The 26,033-nt window shown below is 43.6% G+C and overlaps 1 protein-coding gene across 1 annotated transcript in view; it reads left to right on the top strand.

Moving 5' to 3' along the window:
• Positions 1–2,876: 2,876 nt before the first annotated feature.
• Positions 2,877–26,033, top strand: part of PTK2 (protein tyrosine kinase 2) — a 428,303-nt gene continuing 405,146 nt past the window's right edge. Inside the window, exon 1 of the mRNA XM_050940669.1 lies at positions 2,877–3,049. The gene's annotated coding sequence lies outside the window, so the exon portion shown is untranslated. The remainder of the gene's footprint in view (positions 3,050–26,033) is intronic.

Raw genomic sequence — 26,033 nt, 5'->3', positions numbered from 1 at the left:
GAGTAGCATGGGATAGTAGTCAGAAGGCCGGATAATCCTCGACAAAGCCTCTGTAACGTCTCGGATACGGGCCCCTGGCAGGCAGCATACCTCCCGGGATGAACGGTCAGGGCGACAGATGGGTGTCTCCGTCCCCCTCAGCAGAGAGTCTCCAACCACCACTACCCTACGTTTCTTATCAGTGGTGGCAGCAGACCTCCCAGCCTTAGGGGTACGAGACTTCACCCCCTTAACTGTTGGGGGTGATTTCTTCTCTGCTGTATCTTTTACCACAACAGGAGGGTTCGCAGCAGTGGTGGAGCACTGCCCGCTGCTAGAAGTAACCAGCTGGCCGTGTCCACCCTGAGCCTCCTCCTCCACTGGTGTGTCAGGTACACCCTGAGGCATCTCCTCTTCCACTGCAGTGTCAGTAGTCCCGTCAACTGGGACAGCACCATCAGCTGTCTCCACATGGATACTGTCCAGGAATTGCTCATGGACATAGATGTTCCTCAGCCAGGCCACCTCCTCCTGTAGCTCTCCCACCTGCTGCCTGAGAGATTCCACCAGTAGGCACCTTTCACATTGGATGCCACCCCCAGCCTGGATATCAGTAAGTGGAAATTGCAAATTACAGTCTTTGCAAGCCCACACCAGAATCTGGGTAAAAGCATCCATGCTTTGGTGCTCTGTCTGGCTACAGGCGCAGGTGGAGGAGACAGAAGCAGTGCTGGCACAGGTGTTACGGGTCCTCCTCACCATTTTAAGCCTCCCTCTGTCAAAGTCTCAAATTCCTGTCTACAGCTCTCTGTCCGCTCCTCTTTGCCCACAGATGCTGTCTGTGCTCCTCCTTCACCTGGAGAACTCCCTTGCAAAACTCCCTGTTAGCAGCTCCTGTTCGCTAAGCTATACAAATAAATAACACTTGGTGCCTAATTATTCCACATCCAGTATTAAGTCTATATGGATTATATTGTGTATAGTTTCTCAATAATCATGCAAAACTTCTCTATTTATCTAGGATTTTATACCAATCCTCTCAAAATGGTACCTGATCAAAAAGTATGAGGAGTTTGTACCACAAATACAATTTTGTGAGGTGCAGCTGTTTATACATAAGGCCTGTCCTTACCTTATTGTACAGTTGTCCATTAGCTGGTGTGGACAGGAACAATGATCCAAAACAAAGGACGCTAGACTGGTATCCATGGAACAGGGGTTAAATTCTCTGCTCTGTCACAGACTTCTTGTGTGATCTTGGGCAAGTCATTTAGTCTCTTTGTGTCTCAGTTCCTCACACCTAAAATGGGGATGATAGTACTTCCATACCTCACAGGGATGTTGTGAGAATAAGTACATTAAACATTGTGAGTCACTAAGATACTATGGTACTGGTACTACTGGGGACCATATAAAAACTAAGTTGGACAGATTTTTTTAAGGTATCGTAGTTTTGAAACTGCAGAGAGAGGTAAAGAGTGCCACCTTGGAGATGTGCAGGGGTGAAAGAAATCCCAGGAAAGTTGCAAAGTGAGTTAAATGTGTGGTTTGTACTACATTTAAGTGACCACTACAGAAACCCTCAGACCAACAAAAAGAGAGAAAAGGCTGTGAATGTGTGAAGGTGAAATACACTCCCTGCAGTTGAGGTTTGGTAGGGGAAGAGAGAGTTTGAGGAACAATGGGTTACATTTCCCTTGTCTCCTAATAAATTCCATCTTCTACCAGTCCTGATTCCCTCACAGAGAGGGAAGACTGGTTGCTCCAAATGAACTTTTGAGAGGGAGGGCTGGTCCTTGAAGGCTGTGAAAAGAGGTTGACTGCCTATTCCCCTTCAGCAAAGCAGCTGGGAATGGGTATGGTCTACCTTAGCGCTGGGACTGGTAGTTGTTTGTTCTCTGAGCCCAGGCCAGGCCCCTTGTAGGTTAAGAATAGGGTTGTCTGGTTTGATCCCCAGACCCTTGGGGTATTTGAGAAGGCAGTTCACCTGAGGCTGGGAAAGTTGGTCACTGTATTCGAGTGTAGAGCTGCTTCCTTCCTGAGGCGGGGAGGACTGACCATCATGGGGATCTGAAGGGGGGTGCCCCCCCCCAGGGGCTAGGAGGGCTGGCCCCCCTGTGGATCTGAGGGGCGTGGCCTCGCTGTGGCTAGGAGGGCTGACCCCCTACAGATCAAAGGGGGTGGCCTGGCTGTGGCTGGGCCGGCTGCCCTCCCCGCGGATCTGAAAGGGGTGGCCCCGAGGCTGGGAGGGCTGGGCGCCCCCCGCGGATCTGAGGGGGGGTGACCCCGAGGCTGGGAGGGCTGGGCCCCTGCGGATCTGTGGGGGATGGCCCCGAGGATGGGAGGGCTGGGCGCCCCCCGCGGATCTGAGGGGGGGTGACCCCGAGGATGGGAGGGCTGGGCGCCCCCCGCGGATCTGAGGGGGGGTGACCCCGAGGCTGGGAGGGCTGGGCCCCTGCGGATCTGTGGGGGATGGCCCCGAGGATGGGAGGGCTGGGAGTCCCCAGCGGATCTGAGGGGGGGGTGACCCCGAGGCTGGGAGGGCTGGGCGCCCCCCGCGGATCTGAGGGGGGGTGACCCCGAGGATGGGAGGGCTGGGCGCCCCCCGCGGATCTGTGGGGGATGGCCCCGAGGCTGGGAGGGCTGGGAGTCCCCAGCGGATCTGAGGGGGATGGCCCGGCTGTGGCTGGGCGGACTGGCCCCCCCTACGGAACTGTGGGGGGATGGCCCGGCTGTGGCTGGTCCCCGCGCGTGGGGGCTGTTCCCGGGTGGCTCTGAGGGGACACTCCGCCCCCGAGGCCGGGCGGCCGCACCGGTCCCTTCCCTTCGCAGCCATTCGTGCGGGGAGTGAGGCAGGCTGGCAGCGAGAGGGGGCAGCGGCGTATCCCATGGTGCAGCGCGCCGGGAGGGAGGGGGAGCGGCCTGGAGTGGCCGGGACAGACACACGCAGCGGGGAGGGACGGGAGCCGGTCGGGGCCCTCGGCAGAAGCGGTGGACGGAGACGATTCAATTTCGCGGCGTCTCTCTCTCCTCCCCCCCCCCGCTCCCCTCGAGACGGAGAGTCAGGCCGGTGAGTCGCAGCGGCCGGGGCTGGCCGGAGGGGGGCAGGGAAAGTGAGGCAGAATGGCCCCAACTTATGTAATGGGGAAGGGGGTGTCTCCCCTGGCGAGCGGCACCGCCGTGTCCGCCTCCTTTCCCCGCCCCCGGGGAGGTGAGACACCCCCGCCCCTCCGGAGGGGGGAAGCCCTACAGCGGCTGTACCGTGTGGGGACGAGCCCTCCCGTTCCCCGCGTGTCTGTGGAGGGGAGCCCTCGTGTGGCGGAGGGAACCGCCAGCTCTGCGCACTCAGGCGCGGGCTGGGCGGGGGCGGCCTGAAGGGTGCAGTGGTCTGTCAATGGCCTTTCCTGCGGGGAGGGGGCCGTCGAGCGGGTGGTGCCCCCCCCGCGGGTGGGAAGGAGGCGGCGAGGTTGCCTTTCAGATCCCTACCTAGCCACCCGCCCTCTCGCCTTCGTGGGGAGAGGGGCAGACCGCGCCCGCCCCCTCCTGCGAGCCGTGACGGTTCGGGGGCGGCGGCCAGGTGGGATTCGTCACCCCGCCGGATGTGGCGGGACGGGGCTCGGGGCTGGCGCGTTCGCCTGGGGGTGACTGGCCCACAGAGTAAACAAAGGGAACGGGGAGGGGGCCGTGGCTAGAGCGGGGCTGCCCCTTCCGCCGGGCCGATGGTAAATCTGCGGTTCGCTCGGCCAGCTAGGGGGCCAGGGGAAGTGGTTGAGATTTCTTTTTGGTGTGGTGATCTGTTGTGCTCGCTGAGGAGCCGGGTGTTTGATCGGAGAGGAAAGAGAAGAGGCGCGTTGCTTTCGCTCTCACACACGAGTAGATGGTTAAGTAAAGGGCGAATGAAGAAGGGGAATTGTGCATCGATGAGGATGCCTTTTTCTAATTTATCTGCCTAACACCAGAGCAATTGTAGTTGCCGTGAAGGGGTCTGTTCTGCTTCCCAGGATATTTGTTTTTAAGTCTGATACAAACCTGAAGTCTGGATACAGTCAGAAATGCACACTTGTAACAATACCCATTTTTTCTTCCAGTCCCAGGGGACTCGTTTTAAAGCACAATACTTTGTACATAGTCCGCCCTTGCCTCTTTTCTGTTTTCCTAACTTTGGTTTTCTTTGCTTTAGTCTTTTTTTTTAGCTTCTCCTGTTCCCTCCTAACTGAAAGATGGTGTGACTCCATAACTGTGTAGCTTTATGCTTTAACTAGTTGCAGTGTTTCTTATTTAAATGTTCTGAAAGCAGAATATATCCTGTGGGCCTTAACACCAATGTCAAAGTCTTGCAGAGTCAGCCTATAGCTGGGTTTTTGGCATTGTGACCAGGATAATGGCAGTACTATAGTAAATGAGTTGAAATAAAAAGTGAAAGAGAAGGCAGAGTGTTTGAGGATTCATATTTTTCATCAATGGGACTAATATGTGTAATTACAATATTCACTTAGTTTAAAAGTAAACTTGCACTATAGTGTCTCTTAATTTACATTGTTTCCCTTGTGTTGCCTGTACAATGTTCTCAGTCTACAGGATACTAAACAATAAAGTTCTTGATGGAGCAAAGCCGAACCACCTTGAGGCTCTATGTTGTGACTGCATGGAGCCTCACTGAGATCAAGGTGCACTTGTGTGAATCATTTTGCAGAAGCAGTGCCTTAAGTATTAAACCTAACATGGTTTAATGAATAACTTTAATCATATTGATGTTGTTTGTCCCTGTCCATTCTCCATATCCCTTCTTACTTCTTTGTTATCCCTCTACCCCTTGCCTCATGTCTGAAATTAAGCCCTCATTCTGCATTGGATCTGTGGGTTTGAAATCTTGTCCCATCATGGATCCAGGTGCAGGACTAGGGGTACAGCTTTTAAACTTTTTGGAGCCAGAATTGTGACTCTGATCCTGCATGATGTATGTGTGTGTTTAACTTTATGCTCTGTGAATAATCCCACTGAAGTTTGCAGAATTGGGGCAGGTGTCACTGTCTGTATTGTGAGGTGTCTGGCAAATATACAACAATGGAGAAACTATTTTCTCTGATTTACATGGTTGTAAATTGTATTGGTCATTTAAAGATTGAAAATGTGAAGAGCAAGGAAAACTAGTGTTTTTTTAAATGTTTGCTTTCATATAAGGATTTATCTTACATGTATTTTAAATCCAGTCTTGGTAGAACATGGCTTTGGCTTGTTATTTCTTCAAACTTTTTGGAAAAGAAAAAATGCACACAAAGAATTGCAAATAAAACAGCATAATACTTCTTTTCAAAAGCTGTGAGCTTCATTAAACCCTAGGTATCTTTGAAAGTACTGAACATGTGTGGTTGATTGTGTCAGTCTGTAAACTAACTGTATCTGAAATTCACACTATTTCAGAATAAAAGATTCTTATATAGCAGCAATATAACATTTTGAATATATACTGTAAGTGTTGTAATAAGTCTGTTTCAAAGTATCTGTCAAGTAGTATTAAAAGCTCTTTCTGTGGTAAACCATTATATTTCCAATTTCTGATGACTAATACCCGAACAGTTGACTTTCTTGGTATTGTAATTTCTACAAGCTAAGAGATTTGTTGAAGCAACAGTGTTTCTGGATAGTATGCAAAAATTATACTTCTGGAGCTAGTAATGGACTGTAGTTTGACAGCTTCTATTTGATTTGAAGCTATCTCCAGAAATTGTACATCTTGGCAAAATGAATAAAACATATTAGCATAACAACATAAAAAACTCAATACCTTTTCCTAGTTTTCCTGTTGCTTTGCATGGCAGCACTATATTTGATGTAGTGTAGCATACAAATTGGAGATATAGAATGTTCTAACTCCTTTCACATTCCTTTAGAATTCACGGAAACGCTTTTTCCCACTAACAGCAAACATTCTATATCCTCCAAATATTTTTAAAAGTACACTGTTTATTTTCATTAAGAGCTATTGGCAGTTACTCTTTGAACATTTAAAATTATAAGACAGATTTCACAGTATATTATTTGCTGTAAATAGACTAATATTTTGCTCTCAAAACTGAATATTCAAATCTTGTAAATTTGTAACACTCCAGTCAGAATATCTCTTGTCTCAAACTTAGGAAAACGTTGACTCTTAAAAAGACATTGAGTATTTCGTATAGAAACTCCATATCATCATATTTCAAAAGATACCCAGAATGTGAAAAGAAGAAAAATATTTTTAAAGGTTCTGCAATATATCAAAGGGACATTGTCAGGTTAGAAATCACACTTAAAAAATTCTTTTTCTTTATTACAAATGACACTGTTCAATATTAAAAGTGAAAACTTAAACATCTGAATTTTTCTCATCATTTATGCTGGCTGTTTACTTTTTGCATTTCACATAGCAAGGACAATGAAAGTCAAATAGTTTCACTTTTGTCTGTAGGCAGTTTCTAGTCCATATCACTTTTTAGTTATTTTGCACTTGCATGAGGTTGGTGTTTGTATTTCAAATGCTGTAGGGGAATATTATCAAACCAATTTCCAGGATGGATAAAAATCAATGATTTTTTTTTTAAGAATTAAAAAAATCAGACTTTTTTGATTTAAATTGGATTTTTTTGATAAAATGCTTTTTGAGGAGAAAACCTATGTAAAGATAGTTTTAATTAAGATACATTATAGCTCTAAGATATCTCATGGAATAGAGATTATAAATTCTAATTCTATAGTGTAAGACAATATATTCATGTAATGTTTAAGGAAAGTTTTGTAAATGGATTAGGAACCCAATCTTATGGAGTTCCTGGGGCTTCTGTATAGATTATGTAGGTTAATCTTTCTATCTACCCAATGGGACTCAGTGCTCAGTCTAGAAGATACCATCAGAGATGCTTAGTTTTACAATTCTAAAACTGTGGATTTGTCTCTCCAGAGAGAACATGCTTGTTAACATGCAAAAATGTTTTTAAATAAATAAATATATAGAAGTGAGAAATAACAGACCTCAACTCTATTGCCCCTCTGCAGATTTGTGTGCACACAATCAATCCCTTACCTCTCTCTAAAAGTGCAAAGTTTCAAAAAATTCAGTGAATAAAAGATTGTTGGGGGCGGAATACATCTGGACAAGAAGGAGTTTGGAGGTAAATGTGAGAAGCGAGGGACATGTGCTTGTTAAAATATTATGTGTTTGCTATTGAAGAAGAAAAATCCAGAACACTTAATGTTGTTTTAGTTAAAGAAAACAATTTAAATGTCTGTCTGGTGATGTTCTCCTCCTAATACAACATGGCAAGGAAATCCTCCAAATATTAATGATTAATCTGTTGAATTGGAGCTAGTTCACTTCCCAATGACTTCATAAATATCTGCTTCAGTTATCTTTGGTAAATGAAATAACCAAACAGTCATTCATTTTCTGATATAGCTGTAAAACTAATTTGAAAAGTTTTCAAAATACATCTGTTTAAAAATGTATAGTGTGTACCTTCTAAAAAAGAAACCTACATCTATGAGTTGTGAAGAATATGTATTAAGGTTATAACAACCAACAAGAATGTACTTTTATGTAGAAAACCATGATTAAATCAAGTCTTCCTGACTAGTGATTTAAATCATGATTTAAATTAAATTCACCCTGCCAGTTTCATACTGACTCTTAATTTCATGAAAATGTTTTAGTTATTTTAAGGTTTTTTAAACCCTAGCAAACCAAAAACATACACATTATAATTGTTTTAATGTGATTATTCTGACAGGCAATTCTTCTATCGAATGGTTGCTAAACACTTTAAAATGAGAACAACCCAATAGTTTTTAATGCCAAATATGACTGTTAAGTACTACGTAGGAACTGAAATACAACACTTCCTGATTATTGACTTCTACCGAGTAGCTGTTTTATTCTGAAAGTCATCTTTTTTTTAAGAACAGAAATGGAAAATAAGAATGGATTCAAACATTTTAACTGCAGGTTCTGCAATGCCAAAATTTGTAAAAATGCTGGTGGTGTTTCAGAATTCAGGTCAGTGGTTTTGGGTGCACCTATCTTTGAAAGCTAGCATAGCTTGGTGGATTTGACAGACTCCAGAAATTTTCAAAGAACACAGATTACTATTTATTAGTTAGAAAAACAGACATTAGAGGGCTGAGGAAGGGAAATGGAGTTGATAGGATGGAAAAACCTACCTGATGAGTTTTGTAGGTTGGTGTTTTGTTTTATTTTTTGAGGGTGGGAGGCTTTTGTTGTTTTTCCAGTCGAATTCAACTAAAGTTACTGCTGTTGGTTAAATGACTTATTCCAGAACCATTTCTGCCACATGTTCTCCAAGAAATCAGGCAGTGTTTAATAGCTAGGCAAATAGGATGAAAGTTCATAGGCACTTATTTAAGAAACTAAAAATATCTTTAAAAAACCTCAGTGTATATAAATTTGTATATTATGAGATTGTCTCCCTTTCCTATTCTTCGTATGTTACACTGATCTAGGAAGAAGAGAATCTCAAACTGGGGTCGTCGCTTGTTCAGGGAAAGCCTTGGCGGGCCGGGCTGGTTTGTTTACCTGCCCCATCCACAGGTCCGGCCAATCGTGGCTCCCGCTGGCCGCCGTTCACCGCTGCAGGCGCTGCTTCCAGGAGCTCCCATTGGCCTGGAGCAGCGAACTGCGGCCAGTGGGAGCCGCGATCGGCCGGATCTGCGGACGGGGCAGGTAAACAAACTGACCCAGCCAACCAAGGGTTTTCCCTACACAAGAGGCAACCCCAGTTTGAGAAACACTGTCCTAGATTGTAAACTTGTTGGGGTAGGAACACTCAGTCTTTGTTTGTACAGCACCTAGCGCATCTGGGACAGTGATGCAGATACTCGAAAATACCAGGCTCTATTCAGTGAAATTTCTCTTTGATCTTCTGTGGTGCAAATCTGAGGCAGCTTGGATTATAAAATATTCCTGACATTGGCTCCCTATTATTTGTGTTATGGTAGGGCTAAAAGGACATGATTTGGATTCCCCCCGCCCCCACACCTTGTGCTCGAAACTGTGTACATTCAATTTAAATTGACAATCAGAAAGGCCCTACTTAATTCACGATATTGCGAATTCCGCAGCATTAGGCTTTCACCACAGTTTTGTCAGCCCAGGGGCTGATAGCGGGGGCCCTCCCATGCATGGTGCTGACAGCATGAGCCCTGGCTGAAAGATGTGGGCCTCTGGCAGCCAGGGGTCCTGCTGGCAGCTCCGGGTATTAATAACTGTAATATAGTTGCAGCAAAATGTCTGATTATCAGAAAAAAATTAGCAGGCATAACATAATACTTGAGTGTTTTATTTTGTTCTAGCAAATTTTTCTTAAACAAATAGGTCTTCTTTGGCTTTTCCAAATTGCCACAATTAATAAAGGTCCATTATTACTTTTCTGCAATTTTCCATGTCTTGTCTGCAACTCAGTTGCAATTATTTGACAATCATCCCACGATTCAAATAGGGCCTTAACACTGAGATTCTGGAGGTGATGTCAAAGAAACTGACAGAGATTGGGGGTTGGCTGGAGGGAGACAGATCAGAGAGCTCATAGTTGGAGTCATGTGGATGGAGGAGATGGTGTCTTGAGAGAGGGAGAGAGAATAAGAAGGATCCACCAAAAGAGTTGCTGCAGGCGTGACCAGAGAAGTAGTAGGAGAACCAAGTGAAGGAATTTCTCTCCCTTGGCTTTCACAAGCCTTCAGGTTGGAGGCCTTGATCAGGGGAGTCTAAGGTAGCTGAGAGATTGAGAAGGATGAGGATGGAACATAGGCTCTTAAAATTTGGTCATAAGTGGTTGCTAAGAGCAGTTTGTCAGGTGCAGAGAAAAGATTCCAGATAGGGGGTTTGATGGGGGGGAACAAGTATAGAGATGGAAAAGAGGAATCTGAGGTCATGTTGTAGATAGAGCATTAAAGAACTTACGGCTGAAGGCTCTGTATAGTAGTGCTTATCACTTTTTCTTTTTCCTTATAGGTTAACATTAAATATTGTGTATATCTGAATTTTCTCTAATTAACAGCAGTCCAAGGCTGGAAATGCGGGGGGGGCTCTACCACACCCAGAACTTCCAGCACACTCTGTGTCCCTCATTATTTTTTCTGTCTTTTCTATAACTATCTTCATTCTGTTTGATTCTGTTGTTATTTATTTGGCCTCTTTTCCTTTTGCCCCTGTATCTTCCTTCTATGCCTGTCTCCTTTTTACCAGGTTCAGCGTTAAAAGAGCTTGCAGAGGGAACCTGAACAGAAATTATTCAGTTTCCTTTGGCATCAAACTATTTCCTCATCCTTTGGCTAGAAAGGGGGAGTGAGTAATACTCTAGCCAGTTTCCTTTTGCAGCAAGGCTCCACCTTTATACAGATGTAAGTCCATTTAAAGTTTTAACTCTCCCTCCGCCCCCCCCCCCCCCGACACAGTTAAACTGTTATTCATCTAATTTTGGGACCTGTCCTCAGACTAACTTTTTTTCTTTTGCTTCAGACTGCACCAGCAGCCTATAGGCATTTGATGCCCTGGGTATAGCAGGAGGAAAGCATATGTGCTTTCTCACTTCCACCATCCTAAATATTAAGTTGGTGAAGAAAATATGCACTTGGGTTGGGGACAGTGAATAGACAATGAAGCTGCCTACTCAAACATTGAGCCACCTTCTGCTGCTCCTGCAGAGATTATAGTAGGTTGTCTTAAAGCTTTCTTCCAAAGTTCTTTTTTGAACTGCTGATAGAAGAGAGCATCAACTTGTTTTACAAAACCAGTTTTGCCTCTCCTGGAATTGACACCTCCTCATCTATTATTGGGAGTGGACTACATCCACCCTGATCGAATTGGCCCTGCCAACACTGGTTCTCAACATGTGAGGTAGCTCCCTTCTCTTTATGTGTCGTTATATAATGCCTGCATCTGTAATTTTCACTCCATGCATCTGAAGTGGCTTTATATCCACGAAAGCTTATGCCCAAATAAATCTGTTAGTTTTTAAGGTGCCACCGGACTTGAACTTCTTTTCTGACCCCTTCACGCTACCTTGGTCCTCTGTCAGGACAGTGGTTTAGTCCCTGCACTCTGGGTGAAAGAAGGGATAGTTTTTGGCAACAAATCAGAGGTTTACAGTGGGAAGATAAAGCGTGACTGCCAGGCCAGCTGATACAGGCTGAGGCAGCAGGAAAGAACTGAGGGGGCTTCACTGTCTGTAAGATGCACTTCCCACTGCATATCCAGTTTCTTTTTGTTTACCCCACCTACCCCAAGCCAATTCCTGTGTGCAACCCCAGCTTCCATTTATTTTTTGTGAGGAGCAGAGGATATCAGGCTACCAAATGCTTTATCTTCCTCCGTGTCTCCTTCAAGTTCCTGGAACAGTTTGAAATGGCAAGAGCCTCTTCTGTATTTAGTAGGAGCTGCTTCTGCCTCCCCTTGCCTGGTGCTGGGTACTAAGCTATGTGGACTGCAAAAAGGAAGGAAAAAATTAAATTAGCCAAGCCTCCAAATAAACTAAATGACAAGTTCTTTGGGGCTGGTTGTGTTTTATTTTTTTAACTAAGGAGTGGATATTTCTTGCTTTTCTGAAACAGAGCATATGGGGTGAGGGGGAAGAGTACAACAGTGTTTTAACCCAGAGACATGGATGCTCATCTCTGCTACATTCCTCCTTTCCCCGCCCTTTTCTCTGATGCTGTGAAGGACAATAAATGATGTACAAGGAGCTGAAAATAGGAGCACAGGATTTGCCATACCAGATAAGACCTCTGGTTCATCTGCTATGACAGTGGTTCTCAAACTTTTGTACTAATGACCTCTTTCACATAGCAAGCCTCAGTGCGACCCCTCTTATAAATTAAAAACAATTTTTTATATATTTAATTCCATTATAAATGCTGGAGGCAAAGCAAGGTTTGGCTGGAGGCTGATAGCTTGCGACCTCCCATGTAATAACCTCACAACCCCCTGAGGGGTCCCAGCCCCCATTTTGAGAACCTTGTGTTATGATATCCTGTTTCCTATAGATGCTTCAGAGGAAGGTCAAGGAACACCTGTAATGAGTTACTTGAAAATAACTTGTACATAAAGTTAACCTTAACTTTGCAGTTCTTCAGTAATGCCCCAATATGCCTTAATACATATACCTTAAGTCTGACAACACAACAGTTGCTGAAATGTATAAGCTCTTCACCTCCTTTTTACAACCCATTCGCTCTCACCTACAGGATTCCATCTAACACTATTAAAGGACAAAAAGCGAGGAAAAGAGACATTATACCTCTGTTTAACATTACAAGGGGGCAAAAGAAAACCAGTGTTTTTTAGGGGGGGCCCTGCAATTTGGGAACACCTCAGTCAAATTGTCTCAAATTTGGATCACTAACATTGTCCCATGCCTCCATGAGGCACATGACATTTCAAATCAATCTGATTAACTGTTTGGATTTTAGAGCACTTACAATAGCTGAGACTGCATACAAATTAGAGGGTGAACAAGAAGTGATGAAAGCAACATGAAATGTAGTATAGACGCTCCCCGGGTTACACAAACCCGATTTATGGGAATCTGGACTTATGGAAAAAGTTCTGTAAGGTTGTTTTTTTTTCCATAATTGTTGGAGATACGTCCCCGACTTATGCAAAATTTGACTTGCGCAAGGTGTTCCAGAACGGAACTCTTGCGTAAGTGGGGAAGCTTCTGTATGTACCATGGTAGTTGATTTACTTCGGTTTGGATTTTTTGTAAAGAGTAATGGTTTTTTGGTATTTTCTTATGAGTCCTTATCCCTAGTGCTGTTACATTTAGTTACTAAGAGTCTAGTAGTGCTACTAGTGTCCAATATCTAATAACACTTCCTGCATCTAAGGTGTAAAGGTTTGCTACCAATCACTCGTAGATTAAAGGGGAGAATGATGGACTTAAACAAAGGACAGGATTTCAGGAGACTGGAGTTCTATTTGTCTCCTCTGAAGACTTGAATTATCTTGGTCAAGTCAGTTTAATCACTCTGCCTCAATTCTTCTATCTGTAAAATGGTGGAGATAAAACCTAGCTCAGGCTTAGTTCACTAGTGTCTAAAGCACTTTGGGATCCTCCTATGGACGGTACTAAAATTGTTAAACTATTTATTCCCCCAAGGGATGTTGGGTCAGAATTGCTCACTCAAGGTGCCTGGGATGAATCTTGCAGCAGCAGTCTTAAATGATTCATACTTGACAGTGCCCTTGTTAACTTTTCATAGTGTCTGACTTTGATTTTATTTAGTACATTCAAATATAAATCCTAAGTGGATAAGGGGAATTACATCTCAGAAAATGAATCTCTTCTTTGGGGGTAATATGCAACTTGGCAGGGTCTAAAACTGTGGTTTTTATCTTTTATTATATAAACAGTGGTTTAATTTCTGCACCTCACTTCCAAAGGTCTGAGTTGGGGAGCTCCATCCAGGGAAACACAATATTTTGCTGGTCTCAAAGTGTGAGCTTCTCTCCTGTTTTCTCTATGGTTCTTTGCTGTGGATGTTGGAAAAAGTTATGGCTCCTGCTCCTACTCCCACTCCTCTCTTTACAGTGCCATTATGGGAATGCTGTAGCTTCTTAATTGGGTTATCCTGGATTTTGATCAGTGCATCATCTTCTATATCAGATTTAAGCTCCTTATCTGAGGCTTCAGAGCCCTACCCAGTTTAGTATGTGTGTCTTGTCTACTGTTTGCCTTTGTCTTTTAATTTCTACTTCACCCAAACTGTAGAACTGACCACATTCTTCTCACTTGCACTTTTGTGTCTTCTTCCATACAGCCTCAGTGCCTGCAGCCACTTTCCTGATTTTGCCTACCATGCTTCTACCCATGCCATTTTCAAGTCTCGCCACAAAATATGCTTCTGCAAGGCCTACAAACCCTTTTAGTAACTTCATGTGTAAGCTGGGGTATGCACATCTATGCATGTGCATGTTGTAGGAAGATGAGGTACACTTTTAAAAATCAATACTCATGATGCAGTTATGAATAACAGCAACTGCATAATATCTCTTAGCACTTTTCCTCCCATCCCCGTTGCCTAGCCAACTCTGTTACCTGTTTGACATCAGTTCTACACTCGTTGAGGCAGGGACATCTTTTATTCACATTTGTTGCTGTGGAGACCAAATAGGGGAGGATTTCTCCTAAAATAATGTCATATTCTTTGTCTGCAGATATTCTCTGGATTTGAATGTTTATAGCTCCTAATATCTTGATTTTAAAGATGACATTAATGCTCATATTTCTGCAAACAACTAGATTAGCCACCATTTTGTAGTCTCGTATATTTCTCTCCATGAATAAGGAAAGGTGGAAACTGCCTACTAATGCAATTCTCATGTAATTAATATTGTTTTTTATGCAGTTGTTAGCTTTTCTGCTTTCAAAATAACAGGTTGGTTGGAACTCTTGATAAGAATGTCCATTGATTCTATACCACTACTTATCTCTCTTAAAATATACCAGCTCTCACTTTTCATTTAACATTGGAGGCTTCCTCTCCAATGCATTCAAAAGTGAGCCCGTGTTTTATTGCTGTTCTAGTATTAAGTCATTTGAGGGACTGAACTCACTACTGAGATTACATAATTCAGTTTTTTAATGTCTTGGTAAATGCAAGTCTAGACTAAGTTTAAAATCTGGACTATGACTTTTTTTTTTTCTTTTGTGAAGTTTATCTCATTGTGGCCTCTACTGAAAACTAATAATGCATCTTCTATTTGAGAGAATTCCTCCTGAAGTTACAGGGGAACAGACTCATTGATCTAATAGGTCTTTTCTTTAATTCCTATGATTTACCACATCTCAAACTTTTAAGGGCACCACTGAACTAGAGAGTTTACAGTTATGTCACCCTCCTCCAAGCGACATAAGTTTGCTGACATAAAGATGTAGTGTAGACATAACCTAAATCTCAGTAGAGGCAGAAATCTCTTGAGTTAATGTCCTTGGGAATGTCTGCACAATAGCTGAGGGGTGCTTTCCAGTGCGGATAGAGACAGACATACCCTAGCTAGCGCAGTAAAAATAGCATTGTGGTTGTGGTGTCATGGACTGTGCTCACGCTAGCTGCCTGAGTACAAAACCCATGGGGTTGGACGGGATTGTATTCAGGTGGCTAGCCTGAGCCATTGCTCATGCCATCATGGCCAGACACACTGAATTATTTTTAGCACAGTAGGCTGAGCAGAGCTAAATTGCAGCTGTCTACCTATGCTGGGAAGCACAGTTCTAGCAGCTGTGTAGAAATACCACTAGTGAAAACTTGGGCTTCAGGCAGACTTAGAAGTGGGATATTTAAAAGTAACTTCAGGGTATACAGAACTGCCTTCAAGCCAAAAGGTTGAGCTAAGAGGAAAGTTTATGAAATTAATGTAAGCCTTCAAGGTCTGAGAAATTGCATGTTGCTTTTAAAAAAAAATCCCCAAAACATATCTTCCACAATTATAACATTAAACTTTTGTTTAGAGAAATATTATAGAATAATTTAATAATTGGATCTCTCTATTTAACATATTGTTACCATATTTTACTTCTGTTGTTTTTGAGTACTTAGTTTGCAGAAAGAAACAAAATGTGATGCAGTCATTGCCCTCTAGAGCAGTGGTTCTCAAACTTTTGTGTTGGTGCCCCTTTTCACACAGCAAGCCTCTTAGTGCAACCCCCCTTATAAATTAAAAACACTTTTAAATGTATTTAACACCATTATAAATACTGAAGCCAAAGCGGGATGTAGGGTGGAGGCTGACAGCTTGCGACCTCCCATGTAATAACCACGTGACCCCCTGAGGGGTCCCAACCCCAAGTTTGAGAACCTCTGCTATAGTTAATTCATGAAAATAGGGACTTACACTTGGATTTGCATAACATAAAGATTGAGAACCATTGAACTATAGTCTTGATTGTTTCCCTAGAAATAATTAGAGTAGATAGAGCTTAGGTGAAAGCTGCCATTTGCCACTCAGTAGACATGGTGGGGTGATAAACTAGAGCCAGCAGGGGTTGACAAGAACCAGGCTGAAGCTGTGTGGAGTGTACCACCATAGGAGGCATCAGAGATTTAGGACAGGATGGGGTATTTAAAGTGAAGGATTTCCCTTAAGAATTGTCTTGTCTAATTTTAAAATCAGTTGGTAAGGATAAACAAATAGTTCATTAGACTGTCATAATAGAACTATTAAATGTATATTCCTGGTTCAGCTCTAAACTTCGGTGTCTCCCAATTCTCTCTAGGGGAGAATACTATGTGATTGTCACTCTCTTTATTTCTTCCCATCCTTCTTTCTGTCTCTCTGTTCACTCTGACTTTTCTCCATCCCAGTTGTAAGCAGTTGATAAGAATGGCGATGCTGGGTCAGACCAGTGGTCCACCTAGCCCAGTATCCTGTGTCTAACAGTGGCCAGTGCCAGGTGCTTCAGAGAGAGTGAACAGAACAGGGCAATTATTGAGTGATTCATCCCTTGTTGTCCAGTTCCAGCTTCTGGCAGTTGGAGATTTAGGGATGCCTGGAGCATGGGGGTGTGTTCCTGACCATCTTGGCCAATAGCCACTGATGGATGTATCCGCCATTAACATATGCAATTCTTGTTTGAACCTAGTTATACTTTTGGCCTTCACAACTTCCCCTGACAATGAGTTCCACGGACTGTGTTTTGTGTGAAGTACTTCCTTATGTTTGTTTTAAACCTGCTGCCTATTAATTTCATTGGGTGACCCCTAGTTCTGTTGTTATGTGAAGGGATAAATAATACTTCCCTATTCACTTTTTCCATACCATTCATGATTTAATAGACTCTATCATGTATCCTCTTAGTCTCTTTTCTAAAATGAATAATTCCAGTCTGTTTAATCTCTCCTCATATGGAACTGTTCCATACGCCTGATCATTTTCATTGCCTTTTTCTGCACCTTTTTCAGTTCTAATATATTTTTTTTGAGATGAGATAAACACAACAAGAAGTTGTTTTCAATGTGTGTACCACCGATTTATACAGTGGCATTATGATATTTTCTGTTTTATTTTCTATCCCTTTCTTAATGGTTCCTAACATTCTGTTAAGATTTTTGAATGCTGCTAAACAGTGAGTTGATGTTTTCAGAGAACTGTCCATGATGACACCAAGATCTTTCTTGAATGGGAACAGCTAATTTAGACTCAATCATTTTGTGTATATAGTTGGGATTATTTTTTCCAATGTACATTATTTTGTACTTATCAGCATTGGATTTCATGTGTCAATTTGTTGCCCAGTTACCAGGCTTTGTGAGATCCTTCTGAAACTTTTTGCAGTCAGCTTTGTACTTAACTATCTAGAGCAGGGGTAGGCAACCTATGGCACGTGTGCCGAAGGCTGCACATGAGCTGATTTTTCAGTGGCACTCTCACTGGCCAGGACCTGGCCACTGGTCCGGGGAGATCTGCATTTTAATTAATTTTAAATGAAGCTTCTTAAACATTTAAAAAACCTTATTTACCTTACATACAACAATAGTTGAGTTATATATTATAGACTTAAAGAAAGAGACCTCCTAAAAACATTAAAATGTATTACCGGCACTCGAAACCTTAAATTAGAGTGAATAAGTGAAGACTCGGCACACCACTTCTGAAAGGTTGCCGACCCCTGATCTAGAGAACCACCTCACTGTTCACCATTCAGTGAGTTTGCCTCTTCAGCCCTACCATATGTAAAACACTCTTGCACTTCATGCTGATGGAAACTCGCTTTCCCTTACAAGCATGAGACAGTTTTCTTCTACAGCCAGTGCCTGAGCTGGCTGCATAAGGAAACTGAGTAGTATACACTCTTAATTTCCCTTCTGAGCCTTCACTGTGAATATAACTGGCAGCTGCTGGCTAATGAATCCTTGTCAATGGTGCATACAGGCAGGTGTCAGTAAAAGCCACCACAAGGCATGGTAGGTGGCCAACACTCTGTGGAGGACTTGCCACTTATGTTTTGGGGGAAACACTGAGATATGCTCAAAGAACTCCTGAGATCTCTGTAGTCATGCAGAGAGAAATATTTCTCTTTGTGACAGTGTTTTTAAAAAGAAAGTAGTATTTTGTTAAGTTAAAAATTCAGGAAATGTACTCAGTGCAGAATATTTTTCAAATTTGCTTACATCTTGGTATGAGGGGAAGAGCGGACATACACGTATTATTTTCTTTGACCTCAAAGATGAATTTTCAAGCTGTTTAGCTTTGGTAGACATTTCATGTACAGACTGTGAATATGTGTGTGGTTTTCTCTTTCACTCCCTTTTGTTCCTTTTTATAGCTTTTATGAATCTTTGCAGTAGAATTTAGTGCTCTGTTACTCGTACAATATTTTCTCTCTTTTTATTTTTAAATCTTGTCTGCATTTTTTCACTGTCCTTCCTTCTGTAGACATACACAACAGGAGAGGAAAGTAAATGTATCTCCTTTCACTTCCATTCCTCAGGTTTTCTCTCCTGCTGTTTTCTTTTCTGCCCTTTTGTGAATTCTGCTACTAGTTTCCTTTCTCCTTATTTTTATACTCCCCATTTCAAATATTCACCATCACACACACATTCTCTTGAGGAATGCAGGATTAAGTGCTATCCCTGCAAGCTCTGATGTGAGCTCCTTGCCTTAACTGTTGTCCCCCTACCTGGAAAGCTCTCTGTGTAGGACTGCAGGGCATACACAGACAGCACTTGACAGAGTATAGAGTAGAAGGCAAGAGCACACTGAGTTTAGCAGTGTGAATGCCAAGAGGTAGGAGGGGTTCACCGCTGATATCATGTGACCAAAGAGGAAAGGTAAAAAAAGAGGACTATCTAGCCATGGCTGTCTCTCTTCTGAAGAACTAAACAAGGCTGGGCTATGTGTTCCTTGTTCAGCATATTGCAGTCGTTTTACCTTCACCCCTGTCCTGCTTCATGAATAATAGTTAAATTAGCAGATTTGGTCTAATGAGAATGGATGTTGATCTCAAGCCATTCACTCTCACAGCCTTGCATTAGGTTAGTTGACCGGCCAAAGAACTGAAGTCAGCGTAAAACAACCCCCCGTTTAGCCAAGGATCAAGTAGTGTTTGTGCTGTAAAGGACTGACCTGCTTAAGATGAATAAAAAGATCATTGGGCAGTGTTGAAAAGTTCATGATTTCTTTTGCTCTCACTCTCACAATTGTGCACTGAATCAAATTCTAAAACACTGTGTATTACTGAATGGAGTTTTACTAACTTGCTATGCAGGGTTGTGCTACATTCAGCAATAATGTACAGTGTGATGCAGCACAGAAAAAATATCTTCAGTTTGTTTGTTTTTAAAGGTGAAGTTTAGTCATGCCACACTAATTACTTCGTGGCTTATGGATGATAAGGCACTTACACTTTAAAGTGCTACAATCACTTCCTGAAAAAAGAACTATCCTCTGGACTAAAATCTCTCCTGCTTATTCAGAGTTTTATTTGTGCATGTTTGTAAAATTAGCTAAACTGTGGTCTGGCTCTTCTGCTTATACATATACTTTGAGGAAACAAATGCTTATTCTTTGTGTAGTGTCCTTATGGGTGTGACGTATGAGGGTACAACCCAGACTAATGAGTAGCTGTGTCACTGCTGCCCTCTAACCTGGGTATCCTTTACAATCCTTTGTTGATGCTGCCTCCAGCCTGAACTGCTTACAAACAGCATCCACCACGCAAGTCACTCCCAGCTATGTCTGAGTGTGCTGCAGCCGGGCAGCCACACCTTGTCTTTTACTAGTCTGGGTTATACTACAGTATGATCCCAACACGCTATCAGTTTTAGATTTTCCACCAGAAATGTGTATTCTGTACTGCCCAGCCATCTCCTGGACAATACAAATTTATATAAGGTCCGTTATTTCTTTAATAGAAATAATGTGCACACAATTTGCCACCCTAAATGGAGTTTCCCAAACACTTCATTTAAACACACAATTTAAACGATTAGGTAAAACAAGTTTATTAACTACAGAGAGCGAGAGATACTTTGAGTACAAGTATTGAAGCATAAGAGTCAGAAACAGTTATAAGAAAATAAAATTAAAATGCTTATTATATTATATTCAAGCAAAGTTTCTCTCTCACTATTTTAAGCAGTTTTAGTGACCAAACCCTCTGGGTCAGGACCCTTTCTCACAGAATCCAGTGAATGCTTCTTTTGTGGCTTCAGTTGCCTTGAATGTGATGGGCCTGGGGAGAGAAAGGGGTGTCTTAGAGCATTTGTCCCTCCTTTTTATATCATCCATCCCCCTCTTGAAAAACATTTCCAGCTGAGATTCAGGAGACAGCATCTATGTGGAAGGATATTCCCTACTGGTTTTTTCCAATTGTTTGAGCTTCTTTGCCTCCCCTTCTTGCTTGATGACCCTTTTTACTGCTTAAATGCAAATTAGGCGGAGCATGCATTCCTTTGTTTAGGACAGACCTGTTGGCCAACTTCTGCTTGGGTAGGGCTGTGGTTTGGAATACGTGTTAATGTTATACGGAGAACTCTTATAACTTTATATACAATGTTGCCACACATGTATTACCAGGGCAATAATGAGCAACAAATTATGAGTTTTCAAGTGCCTTTGTACAAAGATTATTACAATAGCATGTTGGGTGAGGGCAGGGGTACATTCTGTCAAAATGAGTGCTCCACTTTAGGTGCACTTGCGCCCCCTGTACCTTTGAGTGGAGATTTCTGATAGCAGTGTGTGTTTGGCCCACGCATGTGTGCTGGTCTGCCTCGTGCCCTGTACGATTGTTGTTATAGCACTGTATGGATGAACGGCCCTCAGTTCCTTCTCAGTTGCCTCAGCTTGTGATGGAACTCTGGCTCTTGTCCCTATTGAGATGAATTCAATTGTGTCCCAGTTTTTTTTATTGTAGTAGTTAGTTTGTAGTAGTAGTTAGCATTAGTATAATTAGTTAGTAGGTACTAGTAGCTTTAGCTTCCTAGTTTAAAAAAATGTTTTTTTTATATATATTATATACAGATAGATATTAGTAGATAAGGTAGTTGTGTATCAACAGCATGCTCAGTACCACAGAAGTTTAGTTTTCCATCGGTCCTGGCTGTGTCTGAGACTCCGATTCGCCACTGCTGAGCTCCAACATATTTTCAGTACCCAGGACATCGAGATTTCCAGAAGTTCACTCAGTACTAATAGTTTCACTACAGATTTCTCTGGGAGCTCTACCATTTCATATTGAGTTTGAGGAAGAAGATTCTGATGAAGACCTTGCCTCATTTTCCCAAATATCAGTACAGGACTCTCCTGCTCACCCCTATAGAGGCCTCTTTCCAGAAGTCTCTCAGCCTTTGACTACTCATGGCACAAGGTTGAAGCCACCATCTCACTGGTGTGAGCACCCGGGGGTGCCCTGTCCTATACCTTATGCACCTTTTCAGCCATACTGGAACCTTTCGGTAGCCTATCACCAGCAATTTTCCAGGGCTTCGAGCACCACCTGTTGCAGAAATAGGCAGCCTTCATCGCCTACCTTCTCTAGGACACCTGATCCTCAAGAAGAAACTTTTGAGGAGCAAGATGCTGGAGCCAATGACGAGGTCTCTCCTCTGGCCAACATCTCTTCTCTGGATGAAGAAGTTTATACCGCCTCCTCTGTCCTTGGCAGATGAATTTAAACAGTTCCGGGATCTCATGCAGAGAATTGCTGACACCTTGCAGAATCCTATTGAGGAGTGTAGGGAAGTGCTGTGGCCTGCCTCAGAGCCAGAGGAAGAGGAACCACTCTCTCTGCCTGCCTGGGTGGGTGGAATCAGGCCAGGCTCGTCCTTCCCACCAGAAGTTGAGAGGTGGGGCAAGAAGTACAAAAGGTGGAGCCCCCAGCTCAATTTGAGCAGAGCCAGGGAAGGAGACAAATGTGTCTTATGTACTGCAACCCACTGACCCTGCTGCTGAGCCAGGCAGTGCCCTGGACCTATGGAGGACCAAGGCCGGGGAGGAGCCAGTGGGACTGCTGGTGGCTGAGTACTATGATGCTGCAGCGGATCCTGAGACCATAGAGCCTGATTCGGGACTCTGGTAGGAAGCAGCCCAGGGAAACCAGATATCAGTTTGGTGGTGTGGTGGCTTAACAGCCGGTCAGCATGTTGCGGGAGGGCCCTGGTCTGGGACACGGTGGCAGCCTCCCCACCATAGTCTGCTTACTAGCTCCTCCCCTACCTAAGGGTTAGAGCTTGTAGACTGCTGGTTAACTCTACAGGCCTGAATCTACAGACTGCTCTTTAGCTCAGCCCTGCCTGAGGGCCTAGGGTCTCTTGACTGTTTGAGGGTTTCACCCTGTTACAAAGGCTGGGCCGATAATGCCTACTCTGCTAATTCCTCTGACACTAGGCCATCATCCCAGTGATGTAGTGAGGCAGTGTGGCCTCCCTCAGGCCCAGAAGAGGAGGGATGACCGACCATAACCCCATTACAGGGAGCTTAAAGAACTTCATCATGAGCTCCTTGACGTCCTTCAGTCATCCTTATCTGTCCACATGGCGTTGTCTGTCAAGGAGGCACTTCTGGGCCCTGTAAAAATTGTCTGGCTACTATTCCGTTCTCTTGTGTGTAGGCAGATACGAAACAGCAAAAGACGATTTGTATTTATTTTCTCATCCCTCTCCTAATTCTTTGGTGGTTGACACAGTTAACCAATGTGGAAAGGCAGCACTGTGCTAAATCCAGGCCCAAGGAAAAAGTTATGAGAAGGGCTTCCCGGCTCTCAGCTTTCCAGATTTCCGAAAGAAGTCCAGAATATGCAATTTGGATGGGCTTGTCGAGGGTCTGAATTACCATCATAGTTCTTACAAGCTGCAACAGTTCACATGCCTTCCTCCCTTCAGTGACTGCCTTTACCACTTCTGGCAGGTTTTGGAGTTGATCACTACAGACAAGTGGATTTTGGATATCATCTCCACAGGTTATGCATTCACTTTATGACTCTTCCACCAACGACCCCTCTCAGGAGAGCTTGCTTCATCAAGAAACAGACTTTCTTCTATAGCTTGGATGCTATAGAACCAGTTCCCATGCAGTACAGAGGAAAGGATTTTTATTCCAGGTACTTCCTGGTACCAAAAAAGAATGGCAGTTGGAAACCATCCTAGATTTGAAGTTACTCAACACTTATGAGAAGGCACAAAAATTCAAAATGGTGGCACTTGCAGCGATAATTCCTTCACTAGATCAAAAGAATTGGTTCTCAGATCTTGACCTTCAGGATCATAGAAGAAACAGAAGATTAGGGTTGGAAGAGACTTCAGGAGGTCAACTAGCTCAAAGCAGGACCAACCCCAGCTAAATCATCCCATCCAGGGGGCTGTCTCAAGCCGGGGCTTAAAAACATCTTACGGGTGGAGATTCCAACACTTCCCTAGGTAACCCATTCCAGAGCTTCAGCACCCTCCTAGTGAAAAAGTTTTTCCTAATAGCCAGCCTAAACCTCCCCCACTGCAACTTGAGACCATTGTTCCTTGTTCTGTCATCTGCCACCATTGAGAACAGCCTAGCTCCATCCTCTTTGGAACCCCTCTTCAGGTAGTTGAAGGCTGTTATCAAATCCCCCCATACTTATCTCTTGTGCAGACTAAATGAGCCCGGTTCCCTCAGCCTCTCCTCATAAGTCATATGCCCCAGCCCCCATATCATTTGTTTTGCCCTCTGCTGGACTCTTTCCAATTTGTGCACATCCTTTCTATAGTGGGGGGCCCAAAATTGGATGCAGTACTCCAGATATTGCCTCACCAGTGTCGAATACAGGGGAATAATCACTTCCCTCTATCTGCTGGCAATGCTCCTACTAATGCAGCCCAATATGCTGTCAGCCTTCTTGGCAACAAGGACACACTGTTGACTCATATCCAGCTTCTCATCCACTATAATTCCCAGGTCCTTTTCTGTAGTACTGCCGCTTAGCCAGTCGGTCTCCAGCCTGTAGAAGTGCATGGGATTCTTCTGTCCTAAGTGCAGGACTCTGCACTTGTCCTTTTTGAACCTCATCAGATTTCTTTTAGCCCAATCCTCTAATTTGTCTAGGTCACTCTGGACCTTACCTCTACCCTCCAGCATATCTACTTCTCCCCCCAGTTTAGTGTCATCTGCAGACTTACTGAGGGTGCAGTCCATCCCATCATCCAGATGAGTAATGAAGACCGACTCCTGGGGCACTCCACTTGATACTGGCTGTCATCTAGACAGTGATCAATGGCTCAATATCTGTTAAGCCCAACGATCTAACCAGCTTTCTATCCACCTTATAGTTCAGTCGTACAATCCATACTTTTTTAACTTGCTGGCAAGAATACTGTGGGAGACTGTATCAAAAGCTTTGCTAAAGTCAAGGTATATCACGTCCACCGCTTTCCCCATATTCACAGAGCCAGTTATCTCATCATGGGAGGCAATCAGGTTGATGAGGCATGATTTGCCCTTGGGGAATCCATGTTGACTGTTCCTGATCACCTTCCTCTCCTCCAAGTTCTTCAAAATGGATTCCTTGAGGACCTGCTCCATGATTTTTTGAGATACTGAGGGGAGGAAGACTGGTTTGTAGTTCCTCGGATTCTCCATCTTCCCTTTTTCAAAGATGGGCACTATATTTGCCTTTTTCCAATTGTCTGGGACATCCCCCGATCTCCATGAGTTTTCAAAGATAATGGCCAATGGTTCTACAATCACATCAGCCAACTCCCTCAGCACCCTCAGGTGCATTGCATCCGGCCCCATGGACTTGTGTACATCCAGCTTTTCTAAGTAGTCCTTAACCTGTTCTTTCACTACTGAGGGCTGCTCACCTCCTCCCCATACTGTGCTGCCCACTGCAGCAGTCTGGGAGCTGACCTTGTGTGTGAAGCCCAAGGCAAAAAAAAAAAGCATTGAATACTTTATTTTTTTCCACATCATCTGTCACTATGTTGCCTGCTCCATTCAGTAAGGGGCCCACGCTTTCCCTGACCACCACCTTGCTAACATATCTGTAGAAACTCTTTTTGTTACCCTTCACGTACCTCGCTAGCTGCAATTCTAGTTGTCCTTTGCCCTTCCTGATTACACCCTGGATGCTAGAGCAATATGTTTATAATCCTCCTTAGTCATCTATCCAAGTTTCCACTTCTTGTAAGCTGCTTTTTTTGTGTTTAAGATCAGCAAGGATTTCACTGTTAAGCTAAGCTGGTCACTTGCCATGTTTGCTATTCTTTCTGCACATCAGGATGGTTTGTTCCTGCACCCTCAATAAGGCATCTTTAAAATACAGCCAGCTCTTCTGGATTCCTTTCCCCTTCATATTAGCCTCCCAGGGGATTCTGCCCATCAGTTCCCTGCAGGAGTTAGTCATCTTTTCTGAAGTCCAGCGTCTGTATTCTGTTGCTCTCCTTTCTTCCTTTTGTCAGAATTCTGAACTCGACCATCTCATGGTCACTGCTGCTAAGGTTGCCACCCATTTCCACTTCCTCTACCAGTTCTTTCCCTGTTTGTGAGCAGGAGGTCAAGAGGAGAACAGCCCCTAGTTGTTTCCTTTAGCACTTGCACCAGAAAGTTGTCCCTAACACTCTCCAGAAACTTCCTGGATTGTCTGTGCACTGCTATATTGCTCTCCCAGCAGATGTCAGGGTGATTGACATGAGAACCAGGGCCTGTGATCTGGAAACTTTTGTTAGTTGTCCAAAGAAAGCTTCGTCTACTTCATCCTTCTCCTCTGGTGGTCTATAGCAGATGCCCACCACAACATCACCATTGTTGCTCTTGCATCTAAACTTAACCCAAAGACTCTGAACAGTCTTTTCTCCAGTTTCATGCTGGAGCTCTGAGCAGTCATACTGCTCTCTTACATACAGTGCAACTCCTCCACCTTTTCTCCCCTACCTGTTCTTCCTGAACAATTTATACCAATCCTGACAGTGTTCCAGGCATGTGAGTTACCCCACCAAGTCCTGTTATTCCAATTGCATCATAGTTCCTTGACTGTGCCAGGACTTCCAATTCTTCCTGCTTGTTTCCCAGTCTTCTTGCGTTCATGTACACACGCCTA

Source organism: Gopherus flavomarginatus, chromosome 2 (assembly GCF_025201925.1).
Source record: "Gopherus flavomarginatus isolate rGopFla2 chromosome 2, rGopFla2.mat.asm, whole genome shotgun sequence".
Classification (NCBI taxonomy): Eukaryota; Metazoa; Chordata; order Testudines; family Testudinidae; genus Gopherus; species Gopherus flavomarginatus.
Note: the sequence above shows the minus strand (reverse complement) of the source record. Positions and strands in the feature narration are given on the sequence as shown.